Below are 25,922 nucleotides of genomic sequence, written 5' to 3'. Positions count from 1 at the left end.
AACATTTGTTATTTCAGTGCCCATTTTTCAGTTTACAACGCCATAATCTTGAAGCAGAATGCAGGAAAGATGGAATATCCTTAACAGATACCCACACTGTCGTGAAAAGTAGTTATCACGCGCCATTGTTCTTGGACTTTGCAACAATGGTGATTGGACTCAAAGGTAATAAACAAAAATTAGTGATCGAACATCCCATTTCTAAGACAAACAAAAACGATTTTTCCGAGTACCTTAGCCTTGTACAAGACGCGCAAGGCAGCGGTCCAAATATACTTAAAAAATAATAATCGACGCGATAAAAGTTTCTCACCGCGATTGTTTATCGTAATACCGATTCCAATGGAACATCGTCTTCGATTTATCGATCGGGAATTATTACAGTTTTCAATATTGCTACACTTCAAGGAAGGGAAATCTTGCAAAGTGCAAAACAAACGACGAAGGGATAAACGGAAATTCGACTCGCGTTGACTTTGACACTTTGACGTTTGGCGTTCGGTCGCGTGACCACGATGAAATAATATTTTCAATGCGCATGCGCGAGTTTATTATATTTCATTGTGATCGGTCGAGTTGCTTAAGGACTTTTAATCGACGTCGATAAACATCGGTGATTAAGTTGCGGGTCTATTCCTCTCAGCTACCTCATTCTCTATACCGCTTCACAACCGTGTGTGGATTGGACGAAGCAATGTAGAGAAGAACTCATAATTTTCTTACTTTTTAAAGTTAATTCCATTAAAAATCTATTTTTCTTCTCGAAATAGCAGGCTTTGGCCCTTTTCACACATGCCACGCCAATCTACCCGGCCCGGTAATTTTACGGGGTGCACCCTACAAAAGATGACACATTGTGTGTGCGTTTGTAGGGTGTACCCGGTAGAGTTACGGGGCCGGGCGGATTGGCGTGGCACGTGTGAAAATGGCCTTTTACTGCGATTTCTTTTCGATTTCGATTCTCAGTTCTTCCGAAAATTGCCAACAAAATATCGCGGGGAAAATGACATTGCTGCAAATCTTAATAAATAATACTTGTTCGCTTTCTAAGCCACGACAATGTGTGACAGAATGCGGAAAACATTAAAAAAAACCTTATTACGTTCAGCAAAGTTTCTTCTTCTTCTTCTTCACATGTCGTCTCGGGTCCGGCTTACGTTGACGACCACTCGGGAGAAAGCTCTTCATAGTGATGGCCCGGGGACCGAAGTGATTTCCCGTCGCCTTCTTCGGTGGAGTTTCCTGTCGGGGCTGCCTACCCTTAGCTGGAGGGTTCCCGTTTTATGGCGTCGGTCACTCGCCATTCATCCTCTTCCCGTCTGCTATCGCACCGATGTTCGCGGGCCCTAGAGACTACTCATGGACGCTAGGGAGTAGGACTATTGGTAGTGTTGCTGATGGAATACAACTGCGGCATTACATGGCATTTTATATGCGCATATTTTTCAGCAAAATGTGGACCGCCATGACCCTACCAAAATTTGAAGACCTACTGAATTATTATAAGGATTAATTTCTCTATTTATGAAAGCTGAAAGTATGTCTCTGACTACCGGAATTTTGAAAATTTTTCAGTTTTGTTTTTATTTCAATTCCTCGTGTTTCTATTGTTACAGTTCTGCAAATGCCAAAAAATGGGAAGTGGAACTGGCGACACTGAAGAGTAATAACCTCCGACTGACCAGCGCTCTTCAGGAGTCTACAGCCAATGTCGAGGAGTGGAAGAGGCAGCTGCACAGCTACAAGGAGGAGAATGCCAGGGTCAAGGCTCACTACTTGGAGAATACTAAAGGTAAGGGAACGATACCGGCTCAACCCATACGGATAACATTAAGAATAATGGGACGTAGAACTGGCGACGCTGAAGAGTAATACCCTCCGACTGACCAGCGCTCTTTAGGAGTCTACAGCAAATGTTCGGCGTCGTATCTTCTCCTTTCTGACGCCCAACGTTTGTCTTTCCATTGCTCGCTGAACTCACTTTAACTTTTGCAAGTTTCTGTACACGAGCCGTGGACTTAAGTTTTCAAGTTTATAGATACCTCTTTGTTTCCAAGTATTTATTTTAGCTTGCCGAAGGCAGCCCAGCTCAGTCCTATCCGCCGTAGTATTTCTGCAGTCTGATTCTCTTTCTCCAACTTTATTTTGTGTCCAAGATATGCATATTCGTTGACTACCTCGATGTCGTCAGTTTTAATGTCAATAAATTATTGTCAAACTCTGTAACATATTTTTGGATAACGACTATAATCAATGTCATTGAAATGATGTTTGCTCCTTCAACAGGTGGTGGTGACATAGGAGATGAACTGAGAAAGGAGATTTCCTTGCTGAGACTTAGAGTGAGCGACCTGGAAGCAGAATTAGCCACCAAAAATGAAGATCTCATAGTGAGTTTTTTTTAAAAACACCTATCATCGTTGTGTCTGGAGCGGTTGGAATTAAAACAATCATGAAATATTAAGGGAATTTATCTTAAAAACACTTATTTGAAAAAATATCCCTAGCTTTATCCAAGGGCCCTTAACTAGGACCGACTCGGTCGTTCTGTGACAAAGTAACATAGGTTCATTGTTTTAAATCGTAATTGTAATTTCCTTTTTAAAACTTTTAGAAGGAGAATGCCGAACTCTCGTCCCAACTAAAAAAGGCTCAGAGCCAACTCAACCTGTCTATTGCCGCCCACGATGACCAGAAGCAAGTTCTGCTCACGCTGAATGCGCAGTTGTCCAAACAGCTGCATGATCTGGTAATTACATTTCCTAAATATATCTTTTTTATCATACCACAACAGGCCAGATGGCCCAATCATGGTTGTGAATTACAGCGCAGAACGCCCAGGCTGGAGAAAATTCACATTTAGTTTTTGTGTTCTCCTTGGGAATCGAACCCTGAACCTTCCGTGCGTAAGTCAAGTGTTTTAGCTGTCACCGCGGAGGCTGCCAACTTTTCCACTATGTGTAGGGAATATTGTCTCTTGTCTGCAGTAATCTAGCAAAAATGATCAAAGTGAAAAAATGCTTGCAGAAGGTGAAACAACTGTCACAGATAGACTTTGTCATCATTCCCCTTTCTGCACCCAGTGGTGCATAGGGCACACAATGTTTAAACTAAATGCAGTATATATTAATTAACTGTCACACGAAGGTAAGGTGATTAGTCCTACACCTCAGGTGCATAATATCAAAACGTTAAAAATTAATTTGTGTTTAGTATTTTATGAAAGCACGCTAAATAACAAAAAAAAACTTTTGTGATATTATGATTTAGAACATTAGCTTTTTTAGATCCAAACCACAGAAATATTGCTGTGTTAAAATGTATTTTTAGGTAAACAAGCTGACCACTAGACCCTGAGGCGAGCAAATATAACTTGGCAGTTTATTTACATAATGCCGCATTTCCTATATATTTTTCTGGCACATGGAACGTCTGCCTGTGTAACCTGTTTTTAGGCAAGTTTTAAATGGACTATTTCTATGTAACTTGCAGACTAGTATCCACCACGAGATATCCACCGCCTTGCAGACATGAGAGCAAGCCCCTCCCCCTCCGCCCCCCGTGTACGCCACAGTGCACAAGTCCCACCCCCACCCGGCGGGGGGCGGCACCCGCCACCTGCCCCTGCTGCTCAACTCCTCCCTCCGCTCGTCGCTCAACTCGCGCAGCAAGCCGCCCTCCACCCTCGAGGACTCCAACAGGAAGGAGCCGCTCTACGTCACCGGGAAGGTGGCCAAGTAAACTCGCCGAGAAACTGAAAGAGTAACTTTTCTAATAACTGAACAAGTAACTTTTCAGAAAACCGAGCGAGTACTTTTTCAGAAAACTGAACTAGTAACTTTTCAAAAACTGAACAAGCTACTATTTTGGAAAAATTAACGTACCTTTTCAGATAACTAAACCAGTAACTTTTCAGATAACTGAACAAGTAACTTTTCAAATAACTGAACAAGTAACTTTTCAGATAGCTGAACATGTAACTTTTCGGAAAACTGAAAAAGTAGCTTTTCGGATAACTGAAAAAGTATTTCAGAAAATTAAACTTTTCAAACAATTAAACAAGAAACTTTTCTGAATAAACGAGAAAATGTTCAGAATGATGCATACAAATTGAATAAAAATTGATTGAAAATTTGAATGTGATCTAAGTTTTAGTATTTACAAACAAGCTTTCACCCAATTGATATTTTACATTACATGATACTTTGTTACTACATAGTTTCTTGTCCAATTTTTGGATCCATATGGTAAAACAGTGAATCGCCTTTTATTTCAAATCGGTGGTTTTTTGTTGTCTTGTACTGTAGAACTAATTGATGTTCAATTATCTCGTGGAACTGCGTTACATGGAGTATATCGCATTTTACAATTTATGTTGAGTCTTGAAGAAATAAAATTATGATGCAAATTGTCGGTTGGTATGCATTTCTGTCAATCTAAAATAGAATTAATACAATTTTAACAAATCAGACAACTCTAATTGATAAATAAATATAATGCGACTTGATTCTGATATACATCTCAAATACATACATTAATTAATGTTTCATGTAAAAATGTAAACAAACACTGTTTTTAGGATCATGACAAGCTAAAATTTAGTGCTAATGCCCGCCAACCGATGAAATTACACTTGTCAATAAAATTTCAATTTTATCCATGTTTTCTTATATTTCATGCAGTGAAACGTGTTTGTCGTCGTTTAAGTTGATTTCAATGTATGTAGGTTCAGAAATTGCGCTTTGCATGTTTAGACCTATTTAGTGTTTTTTTTGCGCAAAATACTGTTTTTTAAAATTATTTATTTATTTTGTTCGCTACGTAATTTCTTGACAAACTGTTACTGTTTGGATACTCGCTCGGTTATTCACACTAATCACTTAAAATATTGCGATCTATCGTGATGTGAGTTGTGAGGATTACATAATCGAATTTATATTCCATTAAAAAGGACTGCTGAAGAGTTTGACAAAAGTTGAATGAACTCGAGTACTTCCTAATAATACGAATGAATAGAACTTAATATTATATAATAATTAATCGAGTAGTGTTTTCAATAACATTAATTTTAATCAACAAATTTAATAATTGGATTGAAAGGTTTCAACGAAAATAAAATTGTCGGAAAGTCACCTAAAAATATTAACATACCTCGGTGAATGTTTTAATGTTTAAAGAAGTCATTTTTTCTAGGTTAATTATAAGTCAATGCTTCATCAAACAAATTGAATTCAGTTAATCGGAGCGATCGTGCACTATGAAGATCTACGGTTTTATAATGTCGCAAATTGCAAATTGCTTAACTTTGCTCTGAACTCCAATACAAAATTTCAACGAGCCCCCCCCTCTTATACTGGGGTCCGAACTTTATTGTTGGAATTCCTTACGCGATCAGGCTCTATGGGATGCCGGGTCGGACGAGGCCCTTGAACTTGTATAATCACGCGCGACGACACGATGGGTCTGTATAATTTAAAAACTAATAGACGCGATCACTCAAATAACTTATCAGCGGTCGTGCGGTGATACTCGGAGACGATCAGCGCCAGATTGCCTTAGAAAAAAGGTGTCGCCACCCACGGTGCTACATTTTGATCAGAGTTCAGTAGGTAAATTTAAATTGTAGCATAGCAACCTTTATTGTAAATGTGACGTAACCACGGAGTCTCTTTGTTTTAAATCTCATTTTCAGTTATAATTTTTTTGTTTAAGGATTTCTGTTTATATTATTTAAGGAATTATTTTAATCGATCTGTGATAGCTGAACCGCATTGTAGCTGGCAGTTTTTTGTACACATTCTTTCTAATGAGACTTTAAATAAGTTGTCTGTAATATTATTTTTTTAATTTAACATCATATCTTCAGAATTCACATACATACTTAATTTTGTAGTATTTTTTGTGCACGAGTATAAGTAGTTGACTTGGAAATTAGTCAATACTAGAATGTATTTATATTCTGACAATCTTTTTAAAGGTACGAGTATAATTTAATTTCGGTTTTATGTTTTACACTTGTTACGTATTAAATGTAAATATGATCCGAAAATATATAGAAAATGACTAAGTATGGAAAGATTTACAATATAAATCTATTAACTTGGCAATTATTATAGAGATTACGGATCGGAGAGTTCCTCTCGCAGTTAGGATAAGACTTCCACACTTCTGTCGGTGGAGCGACGTTATTGTAATGTTTAAAGCCAAATATTTAATGGACTTCACTCGAGTAAGGTTAATCAATTCTTATAACTATATTTATTGCCATATTTCCCATAATTGAATCTCGACTATTACGATAATGATATGTCAAACAGAGTTCTTTTATAGTTTTATATTTTTATTTTATGTAAATAATAAGACGGTAAATTTAATTTGAGTTCGATCTGCTCCGGATCAAGTTTTCAGTGACCCTTCGATATGATCGATGATGTCGGTTATGGCGAAACCCAGTCTCCGGTCAATATGAGAACGTGGTCGATGTTAAGAAATATGCATTTAATTTATTGGATTGAAATGCAACATGAGTGTATAATCTCTATCTATTTACAGTCAATTATTGAATTTTCGAATCTTTATATTTTATCTAAAGTTTCCTGCGACTGTGATGCTTTATATCGTAAAAGAAGCCGCATCCGCGGGAAACCGCCGGTTAAACCCGAGGATGTCGGAGCGCTCTCCATTTCAAAGAATAAGAAAAGTTGATTTTCAATTGCATTAGTATAATTATTTGATAATCTCGATATATATATTACTGTCCCTGTTGCTTGTAAAACGCACTGAAATAATGTTCTCGCACGGATAGTTGCCAAATGTTTAGATACTCACAGCTGTATCGTTTAAGATGTGTAGATTTTGATATAAAATCTTGTACGCTACTAATTTTGCCTCATCGGAGGCTATCGTCGATTTCTAAAAGGTTTTTTTTTTACAAAACTCTCTTTTGAAATCGGCTACAGGGATCTTATTATATGAGGGTTCTGGGTAGCGAGAAATGGCGTAGATTTTAATGTGTAGCTGCGAAGATCTGAAAGAAATTATAACTTTAAATATTAAATAAACCCTCGACCCACTATGTAACTAGTTCTCGCAATCCGTAGCCGAATATTTCATTACAAGCTAATGGAATCGGGTACGCTATTGTACTGTACATACATAATCCCCTCCCCGCACGCTGTAATGTCAATGTCAGTCGCTTATTTCTTAAAACTGAAAAATAACTTGTAAATAGTACTAATTAATTCACCCACCGTGAAATGTTACAAAAAAATACATATTGTAATACATATGTAATATGGGTCCCGTAAAACATTTTTTTAATTTTAGATAATGAATTTCTTTTATTTATTTGGTAGTGTATTATTAACATAACTTATCTCCGATATATAACGACACTAAAAACAAAAAACACACCTGGTTATAAATATATAAAATAATAACGGCCAAGGGAATTTCATTATTGATAACTTTTTATCATACATCCCCCTTTCCGAACCCAGAGGTGCATAGGGAGCCCCATTGGTAAATCAAATGCGGCATAGTTCGATCGTCTCTTGCACGAAGGTAAGGTGATCAATCCTACGCTTCGGGTACCAGTCCGGGAACAATGAAATATTGCAGTTAAAAAAACATATTTTATCCATATTTTACATCCACTCGCCGGGAATCGAACCCGGGACCTCGAGAATGGCGAGTAAACGTGTCAACCGCTACACAACGCGGCGGACTTATCTCCGCTCTATGTCCTTATTCGGGACTTTTATCTGAGAGCAGCCAACGAGTCGAAAGCACTCCTGGTTCTATTTCACACATAAACCTGTGTTATTTGTCCGCTTGGACACCGAGAAATATCATACATGTTTCCTATATTCAGAAGATAAATCTATCGTCAGTTTTTCGACAGAAATCCAAATAAAATTTTATCGTTTGATAAATAAGTCAGTTTTATTTCATAATTGCAATGACGACCCCTCTACTTCCAATGGAAATGTTTGTCAGGCGACACTGATGATTTAATACAGAATTCTATTCCGAAATAGGAAAAGTTAAAAATATGCACAGGGTGATGTCTATAATGTGTAACTTGAATAATGTTTTGATAAAAAATAGAATAGTTATCAATAACATAATCTATGTATATGTTTTGTAGAATGCTATCAGCTTTGTAGCGTTTTCTTGCCTTTATATCTTCTACTTTTGTTACATTCAGAATCTATTTAATTCCAAAAAACTGAAATATAAAAGAAAATATTTTCATCATTATAAAATTAGCCATTTCATGTCTGTACAAATGCTTATTTGAAAAAGCCTAATTTCTCGAATTGTAAAAAATAGAATTACTTATTTTATTTGGCCTTTGTTAAGTAAAATTTTACTTTCAACTTTATGTACATAGAAAATGATAATTTATGTTACTGATTTTCAAAAATCACCAATCAAACGTAAACGGAAATCTAATGGCGTCTGTGTGTTTATTTTATTTTTAAATCAATCTATTTATCTGTAACTGAAATAAAAAATACTTCAAAGTTTATTTTAAAATTATGATCTGTTATATTTTTATTTGATTTGAAACTCCTTATTGTAGTTTTTATTTATGCAATTGATTTTTTTCATCGACCTATTAATACACATAGACGTGCCCTGAGCCCTGAAAAATGACGACGCTTAACTCATGCCCAACGCGTATTTCGTCGTAACAACTTTTCAGAGAAACGATATAAAAATAATGGAGTAACTTTTCATTGGTAAATATTTGTTCATATAGTGATTAACAAAGCTTAAAATAATTCAAACTCAAGTATGAATATTATTTTTTGTAAATCTCAAACTACGCCTAGCGGCGCAATAGCGAAGCTCTTCTTAACGTTTTTAAACATATGAAATACGAGTTTGTACTATTTTAGCATTCCCTGAAATCCAGGAAAAAATAAATAAATTATAAGGAATTTAAAGAAACAATCTGATTGGGATCCATCAAAAACTAATGTTGTTTTGTGAACATTTAAACACAAACATTTTGACATTTCAAAAATGGGTATCCTCCCATTTCTGGTAGTTTAAAATATGCACGCTCGTTGAATGCAGCCTCGGTGCAAACAAACAAACACGGGTACGTTTTAGTGTCACTATTTTTTTTAATATTTTACTCTCTACGGTACGTCTATATGTTTTGATAGGTCAGTGATTTCTTTATTATATTTTCAAATTGTGCAATTGATTAATTACCAATCCCCAATATATGTTTTTATTATATTTACAAATTATTTATTATCACATTTGATATGTATTTTAACAAATAATTTGCACAATTCTACGAGTACCTGTATGGTTTGTGAATGTAAAATAATATACTTGTTTAAATGTAATTATGATTCTTACCTTTCGACGGTTGATATTTGAAATAATCATTAATAGTGTCCATTTCCATTAATAAATTTGTTTATAAACCACTATATAGTGAAATATTTGCAAACAAAAGATATGGTTTAAAAAGAGACTTGTTATAGAGAAGGTTTTGTAAATCTTTCAAATTCACCGTAAAATAAAAATGTTAATGAATGACAGGTTGACGCTTTACTCCGCTTGAAATACACCTGTAACTACTTTTAATTAAATTTTCTCAGCCTGCATCTTTATGGGAACTGTATTTTTGTCATTTTACAATTTATATGAGAAAATGTTCCTTGTGTATGCCTGTATCGGCGGTATTACAGTACACTTATACGACTACTCGTAACATAAATAGACAACCTTGTGCCTATTAAACTTTGGTTATAATAAACAAGCATGCGCATTTGTGTCATATTTTCACTGGCACAAATAGTGCAAGATGGTCTCAGTAATATAAGACAACTCATTTCTATCATTTATCAATTATATCTGGAATATTTCTGTTATTTGCATAAATTACTCCAAACATGAAATTACCTGTAAACCTTTCTGTAGCTAAATGATTGAGTTCATAATAATGTTTTTTTTCTATTCTAAATGGACGTTAAATTTATCTTCTATTTTATCTACAAAGTAAAATGAAGTGTTCTGGGTGAAAATATAATATGTTTGTAGTTTTTTTTTCTAAACATGTTCACCCACAGGTTAGCAATGAAGATACTTAAAATTTTCATACAAATTTACATATTTTTGTACATAAATATCGATGTTAATTTATATCGTCTCGATATGCACCGATGAAGATAGCGTTTACAATTGCAGCACTGGAAAGTTACAGTTATACTCCTATGTCCGCCTATCAAATATATAAAGTTAAAACATCTTTTAAAAAATCATATCAGTGTATTAAACAAAATAGATTATTGCACCAGCCTGTCATTTATTAAAATATTTATTTTATCTTTTATAAATATCGAAAATGTAAAATAATTTATTATGTTTTAAAACTTATCAAAATCCACGCAAAAGTGCTATCTATGTACAATCGATACATAAATAGATCTACATTATATAGTAATATAGTAAAAAGTACGAAACTCCCGCCTGTTGTAAATATTTTTCAAGCGTAATTTCTTTTAGCTTTGTGATTCGTGTGCTCGATACTAGTTTTTTAATTTGAATTTTACGAAGCTCCGATGGAATTACTTTGGATCGAAAGCTTCGACGGGCTTCGTGATTAAAGAAAAATTATATAAATTAGTTGATTTCTCCTCCTGTACTGTGAATAAAATTAAGAAATATAATTTGTGAAAAATTGACTAAATCTAGATTCCCGCGCGGAATAACGAATCTTCACCTATATAATGTATAATTGATTATATGGACAGCTGTCACTATGAAGATTTGTGTATAAATAATTATAATAGAACAATAATACTCTTAGATGTTACGTATATTATGTAGGGAATGCTTTACATAATGTACAATATAAAGTTTGCCGTTAGGATCCATTTGGTAAACATTTATTTATCACTGTTTATCACTAAAATATATAATATTAATATTGATAGTTCAGTTTTTTATATTTGATTTTTACCCTCAAAAAATCTTCAGAAGGATTATTACTTTTCCAATTGTTTATTTTAAATAAATATATATCGGGTGTTAACGTAAGTTGTGTCCGTTTTTTTTCCAAACGAAGAGAACAAAACGACACTGCGAAAATAAAATTACAACAAATTAATCAATAAAGTATTCTCCTCTGTTGTTGAATAACAAATTAGTCAATAACACATGGCATCTTCATCATACACTATGCAAATATTGCAAGCAACTTTAGCGGCTTTATTCCCTCGATTGTATGTGAACAGAAGGAGGTGTCAAAAATGCTCACTCTCATTTCAGTGACATTCTATTTTGAAGGCTTGTAGTAAAAAAAAAATGTACGTAACGTAAAAGCAAACACAATATCTTGTAGAGCGTTTTTTTTTTTAAATGACGTATAATCTTTACCATTTTGTTTTACTTAAACACTAAAGTGTTCATTTTTAAATTTGGAAAAAAACGGACAAAACTTATGTTAACAGTTAATATTTAGAAGCATTTCAACTGACCAGAAAAATGTTTACATAGTTAAAAATATCTTGATATTTGAAATATTATTATTAACTTTCCCCACCGAATGGTGCATAGGGCACTGCATCGGTAAACCGATCGCGGTGTAACCTAATCATTCTTCATTGACACCTTTCTTAATAAATATTTTAAGTCAACCGTGTTTTGGAATTGAACCCGAGACATCTTGCATGGTAGACAGCCGCGCCGACCGTTCGACCACGAAGCTAACATTCGGAATTTAGCAACTAGTGACTTAGCAACTCCGTGAGATCACGACAAATGTGACTTTTCTCAAGCCCGGGTGTTCTGTTCTAAATTTATCACTGTAATTTGACCCGTTGGCCAAAAATAAATGAATATAGAATTTTCTAGATCATTGTTCACACAAATAAATATCAAATGGTACACGGCTGAAATTGGCTAGTTGAATTTTTTGAATTTAAAAATAACACCATCTTTTTCTCCTAAATGAGTTCTATAGGATAAAATGTTCAAAACGAACAAAATCTTATATGGTTACGGCTTGCAAAAAACAGCCTATGTGCGACGATTTCTGCAACTAAATGTTTTTTGTATGTTCAAGAAAGGACTCTATAAATATATAAAATAAACTAAACCATTTTTTTTTTTCAATTGAAAACATGTTCTGAGCCTGTTTTTGCCATGTACCCTTTAGGTGAATATGCCCCTATTTTATATTTCCAAAAATCTTTGAAATAATTGAACCTTTTGCATTGAACTGGTGCGAATTCAGCATTTTTCTGGGAATGAATTAAATTTTTCCAAAATTTTACATGAAAATCCTCAGTATGTAGGTTCCTGCGTAGACATTTTTCCGTTCTCCTGTAATAATTAGTGCCCCTAAAGAAACGACATAATGGTCCGAATCACACACCGATCTCCGTGTCCTTCCGGCCGTACAAACATATCGGGACGAGGATCAGAGTGGCGCGCGCGGAGATGTCGCGGTTCCGCCCTCGCCGGAGGAAACTCAGTAGGGACTGTAAATTAGTAATGTGATGTATGAATGTACTGACATTGTGTTATTATAAGATTAACTTATTTGTAATAAATACACCGGGTATAAGTTTTATTAATTCTGCATTTTTAGTTATTACCCACTCCTTCTTCATCCTCATCATAATTTCCCTCGGGGCACCGCAACCATATCTCCATTGCGACAAATCAAGATAATTTAATCTAAAAACCGACTAATCTCACCAGTAGAAAAAACGTACCATTCTTCCCATAGGTAAAAACCATCCATAAAGTCGGCTCTTTGCCTCTTTCACAGAACTAAAACGACTTAACAAAGAACCCGGCAAAACAGATGCACTAGATGTGCTCTGGCTGAAAATGATGTAAATGGTGCAACAACGAGCTTCACCCGAGGGCTATACACCATTATTGCTCCGAGGATGGATAATCAGCTGGACAGTTCTCTGAAAGCCATGAACATCTAAAATATGTTTTAGGTCAATGTAACAGAGTGGATTGCTGCAGAGGACCACGAAAAGGTTTATGATTGACTCCAGGTTACGCAGTGAAACAATCTTGATGCTTCGTATGATATTTCTTGTATACCTATATTATGTTCCATTAATTTTGTAACCAGCAAATCCACACTTTGTTAGCCTTAGAATAGGCTCTTGTCCGGTTGGGCGGCAAAAAATCAATATAGAGCGTGGCCGGAAAAGTGACATCCAAAGGTAAAATATAGGTGCCTCATATTGAGGGGTATCCTAATCACCCCTATGTATGTTCCGCGATTTTACGTAGTTTTCGAGTTGTGATTTTTTTAAATGGGTTTTCTGAAAATTTTCAACCTGATCGGTTTTTATTTATTTGTGAAAGGTTTTTTCGGGATTTTTTTGTAACTCATTCTTTGTAAATTGTACTTTCACACATAAAGCAATCTGCTTTGTAACATTAATGAAAGCTATAAAAGTATTTACCTAAAATGCAGAATTTAAGTTCGAGCGAGTCAGACTTGAACTTTCAACTTAAAATTAAAAATCTGAAATGGTAATTCCTTAGTTTCTAAGTAACTTTAAAAACTGCGTTAGCTTTTGTAATAATACAAAAAAGTAGAACTAAAGTAACCCCTTAAGAGGCTACTATTTGCTAAAATCAACCTTCAAAGATACTGACGTGGAAGATTCCTAATGATAATTATGATATAAAATGCAAACTAACAAAAAATAACTGTAGCAGTAAACACAAGGTGAGAATGACTGAGGAATTTTCAGTATCTTTGAAGGCTGATTTCAGCAAACAATAGCCTATTAAGTAATATTTTTTTGTATTATTACGAACGCTTAGAGTCTAGTGCAGTTTTTAAAGTTACTCAGAAACCAAGGAATCGCCTGTTTAGATTTTAAATTTTAAGTTAAAAGTTCAAGTCTGACTCACTCAAACTTTAATTCTGCATTTTAGGTCAAATCTTTTGTAGCTTCCATTTATGTTACGAAGTTGATTATTTGATGCGTGAAAGTACAATAAAAAAAAATAAGTTACAAAAAAAAATCTGAATATAACTTCGAAATGGTCAAAAATTTTCAAAACCCACTTAAAAAATCATAACTCTAAACTACGCAAAACCGCAAAACCATGCATGGGGGTGATTCGGATACCCTTCAATATAAGGTACCTACATTTTACTTTTGGACGTCACGTCTCCGGCTATCTGTTCAATGTTCTTCATAGTCCTAACGCTCCTATATACCTGCGTGAAAAATTTCAACGCTTATCAGTTTATGGTTTACCTCTTCGTTCTAATTCTCAAGGCACTTTTAATACCCATCCACAGTTCCTCTTTCTTCTCTAACTTATCTAGTGTCCATGCGGCTTCACTGTGGAATCATCTCCCACCTACCATCAAAGATGTTACTACATTATCTCTGTTGAAATCACGTCTGAAGAAACATCTCCTTTCTCTTCCTTAATCTCTCCTCCTTTCCTCTTTTTTCCATTGAGTAATAGTTTTGATTTAAAGTAATTTATAAACAAATACGTTTATTTCTATTTTTATATATCCTAAGCTTTTTAATCTTTATTTTCTATTAAATATGTTATGTAACTTGAATTATAAAAATAAAACTAATTTTATTGGTTGGAATAAATTGCCATTTGGCAATAAGCCCGCCAATGTACAAATAAAATTATGTACAAAAAGTAAAATAAAAAAAAATAAAAATATACACACATGTAAATGTTTTTTTTCTTCTTTTCTTTGTTTCTATTGAAGATGTAAATAAATAAATCCTATGCACACTTATCTTTTGGATGGTGTCCAATTTAAACTTGTAAATCATCAAAAAGATCTCGGCATAATAATACCAATGGATTTAAAATAGGAAGCTCACATCATGTCTATCGTCAAGAAAGGCAAGTCGAGGCAAGTCGGCCGTTAATTTGATTAAGAAGGCGTTCCAAAATATTACTCCAGGGATATTTAAAAAAATAAAAGGGACCTATGTGAAAGTGCCTACTTCACTAAAGACGTCAAGCTACTGTAAAAATCCTGAGACATGGTACGAAAATATCAAAATTACTCGCGAGGATGCTGCCACGGCGGATTAGAAGCACTCGAACTGATATATATATATTTTCATTTATTTATTTTTGAAACCAACACAGTCATAGTTATACACAATACATAAAGAATAACAACAAATAATAAGACCAATTATGGGTTTCATATAGGAACAAAAATATAAAAAAACAAAACGTACAGTTCGCTAGGGATAGAAGGAAGTGAGATGGGAAAAATAGGGAAGGAAGAGAAGAAGAAGAAATAGTAGGTAAATATAAAACAATGAAAAAATAAATAAAAATGCATATAAATATACACATACAACATATATACATATACATACACACACATACACATCCATTTATATATTGTGGGTATACTGGCAAAAAACGTTAACTCGAAAATATGCGGATTTTACTTAATGATGCAGTTTTGTAAAATTTTTAACGCCCGACAATCTGGCAAAATACACTAAGTCATATATCTGTAGTTTTAAAAATAAATTTAAGGTTAAGTCGTATACCTACTGGTATTTTATTCAAGCTAAAAGCTTAAAATAACTAAATATTTACTAAATATAAAATCGAGAAACGGGAAAATTAAAAACATGTTCTTAAATGAGCACTTAACATCTTACAATATTTAAACAAGATGTAAAAGAGTATAATTGGAACAAAATTTAAATGCTTGATTTCTCAAAACACGGATATGAGAGTTAAAGCTTTTTGCCAGTATACTGAGTATACCCACAATATATATGCTTTTATACATTCATATACATATATATACACACATGAACATGCATATATATAAATACACATACATACCAGTGGCGAATGCTCCTTGTAATCGATTACATGCAGCTTACCATATTTTTTTGACATCGTAAGTAATGTTTTATAATACTGTAGTATTATTAGGAAAAAACACATCACCAAAAAATTATATTACTTTTCTTGGGTAAGTAAATTTACACATTCCTTTATTCCATACAGCGACCAGTTGCGCCTCTATTGGCCAAAATTATAACTACGGGATTACACGAGATTACTCTGCTCACTTTAAAATCACTAATTCAAAAAACTTTAGAATTTCGTTCGAAAAATTACACTTGCGATTACAGTAAAATCTTGCAGCTTTCATTAATGCAATTTAGTCTTTAAATACTTTTTCATAAGGGCTAGTATTCTTTAAAATACATCAATTTGACTTACGACAGTCTAAGGGAGGTGACAATATACGCACTCGTTATGTGTAAGAAAGAGATAACGAATATATTTTGTATGTCGTAAGTAATTTATCAATCTTATGTTTCGGTGGTTTGAAAGTAAATTTGCTTTTAAATAAATAAATATTTTGATATTTTAATCGAAACGAATTAATATTTTAATCGAAACGAATTAATATTTTAATCCATAATATAGTATAAATCCCTTAGTGGGTTTTAAAAAACAAAGATTCGCTTATTGTTTTTTAATTGTAATTCGTTTTTGTGCATACGATGACAGTTGAATATTGTAGGTTATTCTTCAGTATCCATTTAAACTTTAAAAATTTAGTTAGAGTTATGATAAAAACGTTACTAGTGTATAGTGTTAAGAATAAATATATATGAAGAATTATAATATGTATAACTTATGTCGTTTTGTGAATAATAATGTGCTATAAAAGTCGATGAAACAATTATTCTTAAAACATAATTTATGTTTTGTTTGGTAAACTATCGTACTCGGTAAGGAATACTTTTAAATTATTATCATTTATTAAGAAATAGTGTTTTATTTCAAGACAAGTTATAATAGTCTGACTTAGCCGAAGACGCACCGGTGCGCTAATGAATTGTTTAATTTATTAATAACTTTTTCGACTCCCAGCGCAAAACGCGAAATAGCTGCGCGGATGGGTCGACGCTTTCTAATGACTTAGGCGGAGGTTCGAATCCATAGGGGTTTCAATTTTTTTTTGCAATTATGTTTTTTTTAATTGTATTCTTTAAATCAAATGTTTGTGCTACATTAGAAAATATTTTTACTGAAACTATTAGCCGCTGGAGCCATTTGTTATGAATTATTTATTAAATATACAATAGACTTGTTTTTTATATGCCATACTACCGCTATGGACATTTTATCAGAATTTTCATAGCTTACCAATTTTAAAACTCACCGCTCGCCACTGATACATACACACATGAACATGCATATATATACACATACATTAGAGTAGGCCGATGATGTATGAGGTTTTTTATTTTTTTAGACATCAAAGTGAAAGGGGTCTAAAAAGTTGCATTTTAAATCACATTGAACGTAAACGTTATTTAAAAAAATATTCCATACTTCTTTTGGCCCTCAACCGAGGTTTGAAGTTTATCACTGTCTGAACATTTTGTTAATTATCTATATTGATAAAATTATTTTTTGTCAGTAAATAAATTACTTAATTACATTACAAATGCGAACACGCTTTAAAAATACCGAAATGCAAAAAGTTTACACTCCGCGAAACTGATTCCGTCGAGCGCCTGACTAATATTGACGAAAACAATGGCCCATTAAAACAATGCTACCCATTTATTACGAAACAAAGTGCAACTCACGCCCTAAGATGCTTAAATAAGCTTAATAAAATAATAAGATTTAATGCACAGTATAAAATTTCATTGGACTGATTTACTTACTCAAATTCGAAATGACAGCCGGCTTAGAGCAAAAAATCGACTTTTTCGAAAACTTAAAGCTTTGGTTGAGGGCCAAAAGTAGTATCAAATATTTTTTGCATTCTGAGTAATCCAAAAGGCATCTTTTTAGACCCCTTTCATTTCTAAATTCGGAAAAAAAATATATCGGCCCACCCTAACATACATACATACATGAACATACACGCATACACTAATGCACATACATACGCGTACATATTTATAATTAATAATAAAATAATAAAAACTTATAAGTAAAACAATAAAAAAAATAGTCCATAAAAATTTTGCTCTTGTGACGTCTCTATCGCAATTTTGATATATTTTTGAAAACAGAATTTTCTTTCGTTGAAAAGATCTATCGCGCTAAACATTTTATTGTATGACGAGCATACTCGATAAATGTATTTATTTTTACCCAGATTCAATTGTTCAAGAGATGTTGGAAAAAGATGATTGAGTCTGCTATTAAACCTTTATTGGAAGGCTTAGTATTGGAAACCTAAATTGGAAAAATGGCAGAAGAGAGGGGATTCGATAGAAACTTGCAAGATACTAAATTATTAATAATAAACTGTCCCCTGCACGAGACGTATCAATTGAATCCCAATACAAATTTACGGGGTCATAGCTGGAAGCTCTATCGTCCCCAATTCCACCTGAATTTCGAGAAAAACTGACTTTCCTTTCCTTGAGATAATTTTTTTATCCCAAAAATGTTTGCCCAAAAATTGCTTAGAAATATTACGTGAAAATTTTGTATACATTTTTTGTGCATTTATTTTGTGATGATGATGAAATAGAAATACGTTTGTTTTTTCATCATCATTCCCTTCCTGCACCTAATGGTGCATAGGACACTGCATTGGTCCACCAATCGTAGTGTAACCTATTGTTGAAGGTATCTTGATTATTTTTGTTACGTAGAGGTAAAATGATCAGTCTTACGCTTCGGGCGCTAGTCCAGGGACTATGAAATAAACTAGAGTTAAAACACATTGCATATTTTGTTATTTAAAAAAACAAGTATGCATCTTTCGCAACAAAGAAAATAAAATTGTGAGAAGGGAACATGGAAGTCTAGGGATTTACAAGGCTTATGACCTGTCATTGGCTGGTTTCTGGCGTTGCTTAGTAGGTGAAAAACTTTGCCAGATGAATCTCATCGCTTCAATAAAAGTTTCAGCTCTTTCAGTTCGCAAAAGTCAACAGATGGAAGAAAATATAAAGAAAGGCAGAACGGTGAATGTTACGCAGTATGCAAAGTGGGCATTTAAACTAGTCAATGATAGGTTTTAAGCTCCGGAAATGCCTTGACTTTTATTTTTTCTTCTTACAAATGTTTTTCCTTTCTGTTGCAAATTTTTTAAATTTTAATTTTTATTTTTTAATTTTAATTTTTTTGTTTTTTCCAAAAACATAATAATAAAACAGAGTATTAAAAAAATAAAGCATAATTACATATCAATGAAATACATATTATTAGAAAAATAGTAAACAAAAATCCCACAAAGGCATGGCCTGTTCGTGATTTTGATTTTCCCTAGGGATTGAAATCTAGGCTTATCTACAAACATTTGGACATACTCAAAACATCGTGGATTAAACATATATAAAAATTAAAAATTAGATGCTTTCCCTAGTTTGTAGTACGAGTATTAAAATCCTTTTTTATGGTTAGAATTCGATGTTTCTTTTAATATTGTTGAGAGCCCTGTTTGAGATACAGACCTGCGACAAAGGAAGGCGCAAAAGTGGTCCTTTGGGGCCCTTCAAGAAAAGTAACTCCGTGAAGTTGAGTTGGAGATTTCTTCAGAAACGCACCTGGAATATTACACCTGTATTTTGTGGTTTGCCAATCGGGGAGAACCGAAGAAAACCGAAATAGTTTCCTATTCTGTGTGCCTATATTTCCGGACGACTTTGTCTAACGACGTGTTATGATTCCAGAAAAAGGGAAATCGGAGAATATTTTGATTAAATTACGGAGAAATGTAGTCAATGTTAAAAATCTCATGTCTACAAAAACGCAGAAATACCATTAAATCCATAGTTGGCTGGGGGGGGGGTTGTGCGGCATAATTTCACAGAAATTATTATTGAGAATAATATTCGGGTGCTTTCCAACAAAACTGCGTGATTGTTTGTTTGTATTTATTGATTGTGTTTCGTATTTGCACCACAAAAGGCCCAATTATCACATTTATAAAGATTTAGGATCTTTATACGCACAACAATCAACGTTTAGAAGAAATGCTCATATTTAAATACAGGCTAAATGGTGAATGTACACCAGCTAATGATAGTGTGGTGCCTCAGAAGTAGGTACCGCCAACCGCCAACCGCCAACCGCCAACCGCCAACCGCCAACCGCCAACCGCCAACCGTCGAGCGTAGACAACAAACACGACAGGAGATCAGAGACGTAAGTAAGCATATAAAAGCACCGACGCACTGATCGCTCTTCTTTCTCTACCTCTGCAGCCATCCAAGATCTACGTCTTCCGAAATTAGTCATTGTCAACCGCGTAGTAGAAATATTTATATAATCTTAACTTCGGTGTTCAATTTTATTAGTAAAATATTCAATAACATATCTCGTTCATTTTATTGAATTTTTATTTTTGCTTTTATTAATAGTTTTCAAAACTCATGTAAGTACCGACTTTCTTTTATTTTTGAAGTTTGAAGCAACCTTTTGAAGAGCAAAGTGAGGCTCACGCGTGAGATGTTGGATGTAGGACTGCAGACGACTTCCTACATCACACTTTAGCTTGCAGTGCAGGAATAAAAACATCTCCGCGTAGCTTATACACGCTGGTCAACCTGCTTCCGCAGACAATAGTAGAATCGACGATTGGTGATCAACACAACTGGTGACCCCGACAATAGGCCCCTCCCCAATAGCTTCGAGTCGATAATTTCTGCTCCGTGTTTCAGGCGGATTTCTTCGCGTTTAGAGAAGCCCTGATCTACGTTTTGGAGAAACCACCGAATAGGTGGAAACAATCAACAATCTTGACAGACTACAAATCTGGCGTTCATGCAATGGACGGACCGAAATTCGGCTAACCCACTGTAATGGGCATGAAGGCAGATATCCAAAAGCTACGATGCAGACATCAGAACGTGTACATCGGCTGGATAAGGGACACTGCGGAATCCTTGGCAACGAAAAGGCGGACAAAAAGGCTCGGGAGGCTACTCTCAAGAAGACGTCCCCCGATTTTGCCAATTTCCCGTTCAGCTTTGCCAAAAAAGAAAATGAGAAGTGGGACTCTTTAACTCTGTTTTCCCTACCATTTACCATGTCTTTGATTTCAGGAGAATACAGAAAGCTGGTTTTGAGCTAACACAAATCCTCACGGGTCACGGTGGGTTCATGATCTACCTGCATCGCTTCGAGATCTCCGAGATCGATAGCTGCCCATGTGATGATGAAACACCTCAAGATGTTCCTCGCTATTTGATGCATTGCCTCTTTTTCAGCTTTCAGAGACAACAGCCGGAGGCGCAATGCAGACTTCTGGGCGAAGACCTATGCGACATCGGATCGGTGATACTTCATAAAGAACTCACACGAGAGGTAGTATCCTAACATGGTCAATATAGTTCAGGCAATTGGTAAGATAAACCAAAGTAGGGAACAAAATGCCGAACGCTCTTCAAGTGGAAAGGAAGGCCTTTCGATGACTGCCAACAAGCCGACTTCTTCCTAAGAGTTTAAGGTGGTTTCCTATATGAATATTCCCCTCATCCCAAAACTGAAAAAGAAAATAGAAGCTTCTTAAAAGCAGAAAAATTCCTTAATTCTTAAAGAAATATAAACCTTGTACTTGGTACCACAATAAGAAAGGTAAATAATAAATGCAATTCCCATAAAAAAAAAAATTGAAATTGTAGGTTTAGTATTTTTAATTGAATCGGCATTCACTTCGTAACACTTCATTATAAATTATTATGAAAATAAAACTTTGTTATCAGTGTTACACAATTTTATTCTTTTACAAGAACACAACTATAGTTTCGGGAGAGCACTCCTCCCATCGACGGGTGATATAAAACTAATATAATAAACACAGAATATTGTTCACAATGTCATCGAATCTAAACAAAAAATAAACAGAGTAATCAGTGAAACTTAGAGCAGGGGGTTTTTTTCTTATCTAAGGTGTTGGCATATGAATGGATGGTTATCTTAAGTACTGATATGAGAACATGGACAAAACATTAAGTCGAATTTATTTCTTAAAATTTAGCACATAAGTGGAAGTTGCAATAAGTAAGTCTAAGATTTAATGTGTGGGAAGACATCGCTCGGCTAAGAGAGTGTTAACAGACGCGGGTCTAAGAGGGTGAGTGCGGTGAGGGTGGTCGCAAAGGGAACATAGTCAATAAAGGCGAGGGGTGGTTGAATGTGTGATTATTAATTAGATTGTTTTCAGAATTTAAATTTTTGTGAATTTCTATAATTTCTAAATTATTCATATTACTGCCTTTGTTATTTACTTGGTGCAGGAGTTTTAAGGTGTGATTATGAAATGAGTGGTTACTGTCTATTATATGATTCGCGAATTCCGAGAAATTATTATTGGTCAGGCAACGGCGGTGTTCGTTTAGCCTAGTTTTAAGATTTCGCGCTGTTTGTCCAATATAGACTTTTTTGCATTCGCATGATATCTGGTAAATGCCACTCTTGTTTAGCAGCTCTGTTTTTGACTTAGAATTAAATAGTGATTTGGCAATATTATTATTAGTGTAAAAAGCGGGTTTTATAGCTGTGGGAAAGTGATTACTTATTTTTCTAGACAGAGGTCCAATGTATATGATTCTACGCCAGGTTTGTGGGTTGTTGGATATATCACCACCGCTAGAATATAAAAACGTTTGACTCAATTTGTTATTTTGTTTGCGTTTTAACATTTTATCAATTATATTGGGGTCATACTGATTGTTATGGGCAATAAGTTTAATAATGTTTAGTTCAGTTTGGAAGTTGGAGGGACTCAGTGGGATATTGATCAATCGGTTAAGCATTGAGTGGAAACTGGCCAATTTATGTTGCATAGGGTGTGAAGATGAAGCCGGAATGACCGAGTCTGTGTGAGTAGGTTTTCTGTAAATATTAAATGCAATTTTATTGTTCCAAAATTGTTCCAAAAAAAGAAAACTGTTGACAAAAAACTGCAAAATCTTCAATCAAAACAAAATATTAATAAACCAATTGTGCATCAAAATATTTCAACATATAAATTCAGTGACCGCGTTGTCAATCTAACCGAACATGTTTTTAAAAAGGACGAAATGGATCTCTTAAACAAAGGGGCCAAGTACAACATTAAGCGCAGATATAATAATAATAATTTAATGTACCTTGCTGCGGATGTTGAAAGCGCTCTTACAAAACAAGATCCAGCGTTAAAACATACATGTGCCGGTATAATTAAAAATGAGATCCAACATATTAAACACCATACAACGTACGATGAAACCTCAACATTAAAGAACATAAAAGCCGACCTTAGAACCAATCAGCTCGTTATGACGCGGGCTGATAAAGGAAATACAATAGTCATATTAAAATCTACGGACTACCACGAAAAAATGACAACGTTTTTAAACGACCCTAATTTTAATGTGCTACGTTCCGATCCCACTATCAAATACCAAGATGCAGTGAAACAAGTGATCAAACATTCGGAAATTATATGCGGCAAATTTCCATATAATACATACTTACAGCAGATGAACCCCCAAGCCCCGAAGTTATATGGATCCCCGAAATTACATAAAGCCAATATCCCTATCCGTCCAGTAGTATCATATTTCAGTGCACCCAGTTACAAATTATGCAAAAGACTCAATGATGTAATAATAGCGTATAGACTTTTTAAACCATCGTATACCATAAAAAACAGTGTTGAACTGACGGAGAGACTAAGCAATATAATCCTACCTAACAACGTGAAACTCGTGTCTTTCGATGTCGTGAATTTATTTACTAATGTCCCTACTAAAGACTGTAAGAATATTTTTAAGAATTTAATCGACAAAACAGAAATCAGTGAGAATGTGAAAAAAGAAATGACCGCAATTCTTAACACATGCCTTCAGCAAAATTACTTTCAATATAATAACTCGTCCTACGAAAGTAAGGATGGTCTTCCGATGGGATCTCCACTCTCCCCTATTTTAGCTGATATCTTTTTAGATAAATTAGAAACCGATTTACTTTCATCCAAACACCCACTAGTCAATAATGTACTCCATTGGTTCCGTTTTGTGGACGACATCTGCTGTTTTTATCAAGGGTCATCCCGACAACTAGATTCCTTCCTTAACCACATTAACCTCCTACATCACAATATAAAATTCACCCTGGAATCCAATGATGATAATTCCCTAAACTTCCTAGACTTAACCTTAAAAATCGAGAACAATAAAATTGCATTTAATATTTACAGAAAACCTACTCACACAGACTCGGTCATTCCGGCTTCATCTTCACACCCTATGCAACATAAATTGGCCAGTTTCCACTCAATGCTTAACCGATTGATCAATATCCCACTGAGTCCCTCCAACTTCCAAACTGAACTAAACATTATTAAACTTATTGCCCATAACAATCAGTATGACCCCAATATAATTGATAAAATGTTAAAACGCAAACAAAATAACAAATTGAGTCAAACGTTTTTATATTCTAGCGGTGGTGATATATCCAACAACCCACAAACCTGGCGTAGAATCATATACATTGGACCTCTGTCTAGAAAAATAAGTAATCACTTTCCCACAGCTATAAAACCCGCTTTTTACACTAATAATAATATTGCCAAATCACTATTTAATTCTAAGTCAAAAACAGAGCTGCTAAACAAGAGTGGCATTTACCAGATATCATGCGAATGCAAAAAAGTCTATATTGGACAAACAGCGCGAAATCTTAAAACTAGGCTAAACGAACACCGCCGTTGCCTGACCAATAATAATTTCTCGGAATTCGCGAATCATATAATAGACAGTAACCACTCATTTCATAATCACACCTTAAAACTCCTGCACCAAGTAAATAACAAAGGCAGTAATATGAATAATTTAGAAATTATAGAAATTCACAAAAATTTAAATTCTGAAAACAATCTAATTAATAATCACACATTCAACCACCCCTCGCCTTTATTGACTATGTTCCCTTTGCGACCACCCTCACCGCACTCACCCTCTTAGACCCGCGTCTGTTAACACTCTCTTAGCCGAGCGATGTCTTCCCACACATTAAATCTTAGACTTACTTATTGCAACTTCCACTTATGTGCTAAATTTTAAGAAATAAATTCGACTTAATGTTTTGTCCATGTTCTCATATCAGTACTTAAGATAACCATCCATTCATATGCCAACACCTTAGATAAGAAAAAAAACCCCTGCTCTAAGTTTCACTGATTACTCTGTTTATTTTTTGTTTAGATTCGATGACATTGTGAACAATATTCTGTGTTTATTATATTAGTTTTACATCACCCGTCGATGGGAGGAGTGCTCTCCCGAAACTATAGTTGTGTTCTTGTAAAAGAATAAAATTGTGTAACACTGATAACAAAGTTTTATTTTCATAATAATTGTAGGTTTAGTCCTGTAAATTCCTGGACTTCCATATTTCTTTATCTAAAATGTTCTCTAACTTTGTTGTAACATTGTAACCTTAACGCACTAGGGGATGAAATCCAGTCTTTGTGCACAAACATTTGAACAAATTCAAAATATTGCGGCGTATTAATTGAAGTTGATTTAAGGGCCCAGGGCCCAGGGCCTAGGTAGATTACAGAGGATCTCCTCACCTAAAGTTTGAAGTTTGATAGGCTCATATTATTGTACGATGGAGGGTAGATCAGAATTATGGTGTATATTCAGATATGCACATTTATACGATATTATTATACTAAACTTGTATAGATATTATAGCATTATGTAGGTATGCATAATATTATGATCTCCGCTAGAATAAATTAGGAATGTGGATAATGATAGGAATTCCGTACAGTTTTACTGGAGCCCTATACTCGAGACACGAAAGTCGCATTCGACATATTTTTTTATTTGTTTGGGCGGACACAAAAGTATAACTGCATACTTGTTTATTTTACGATTTATACGAGAAAATGATCCTTGTGT

At 34.4% G+C, this 25,922-nt stretch overlaps 1 long non-coding RNA gene across 1 annotated transcript; it reads left to right on the top strand.

The window, feature by feature from the left end:
* The first annotated feature begins 1,620 nt into the window (after nucleotides 1-1,620).
* Nucleotides 1,621-13,407, top strand: LOC148273491 (uncharacterized). The gene is made up of 4 exons (XR_015824564.1): nucleotides 1,621-1,792; nucleotides 2,287-2,390; nucleotides 2,615-2,749; nucleotides 3,493-13,407. It is a non-coding gene; the product is annotated as an uncharacterized LOC148273491 (long non-coding RNA).
* The last annotated feature ends 12,515 nt before the right edge of the window (nucleotides 13,408-25,922 follow it).

The sequence above is a fragment of the Micrasema longulum genome, unplaced genomic scaffold (genome assembly GCF_059751315.1).
Source record: "Micrasema longulum isolate JH-2025_06_02 unplaced genomic scaffold, ASM5975131v1 h1tg001937l, whole genome shotgun sequence".
Taxonomy (NCBI): domain Eukaryota; kingdom Metazoa; phylum Arthropoda; class Insecta; order Trichoptera; family Brachycentridae; genus Micrasema; species Micrasema longulum.
The sequence above is the reverse complement of the archived record's forward strand: the minus strand, read 5'-3'. Positions and strand labels throughout refer to the sequence as shown.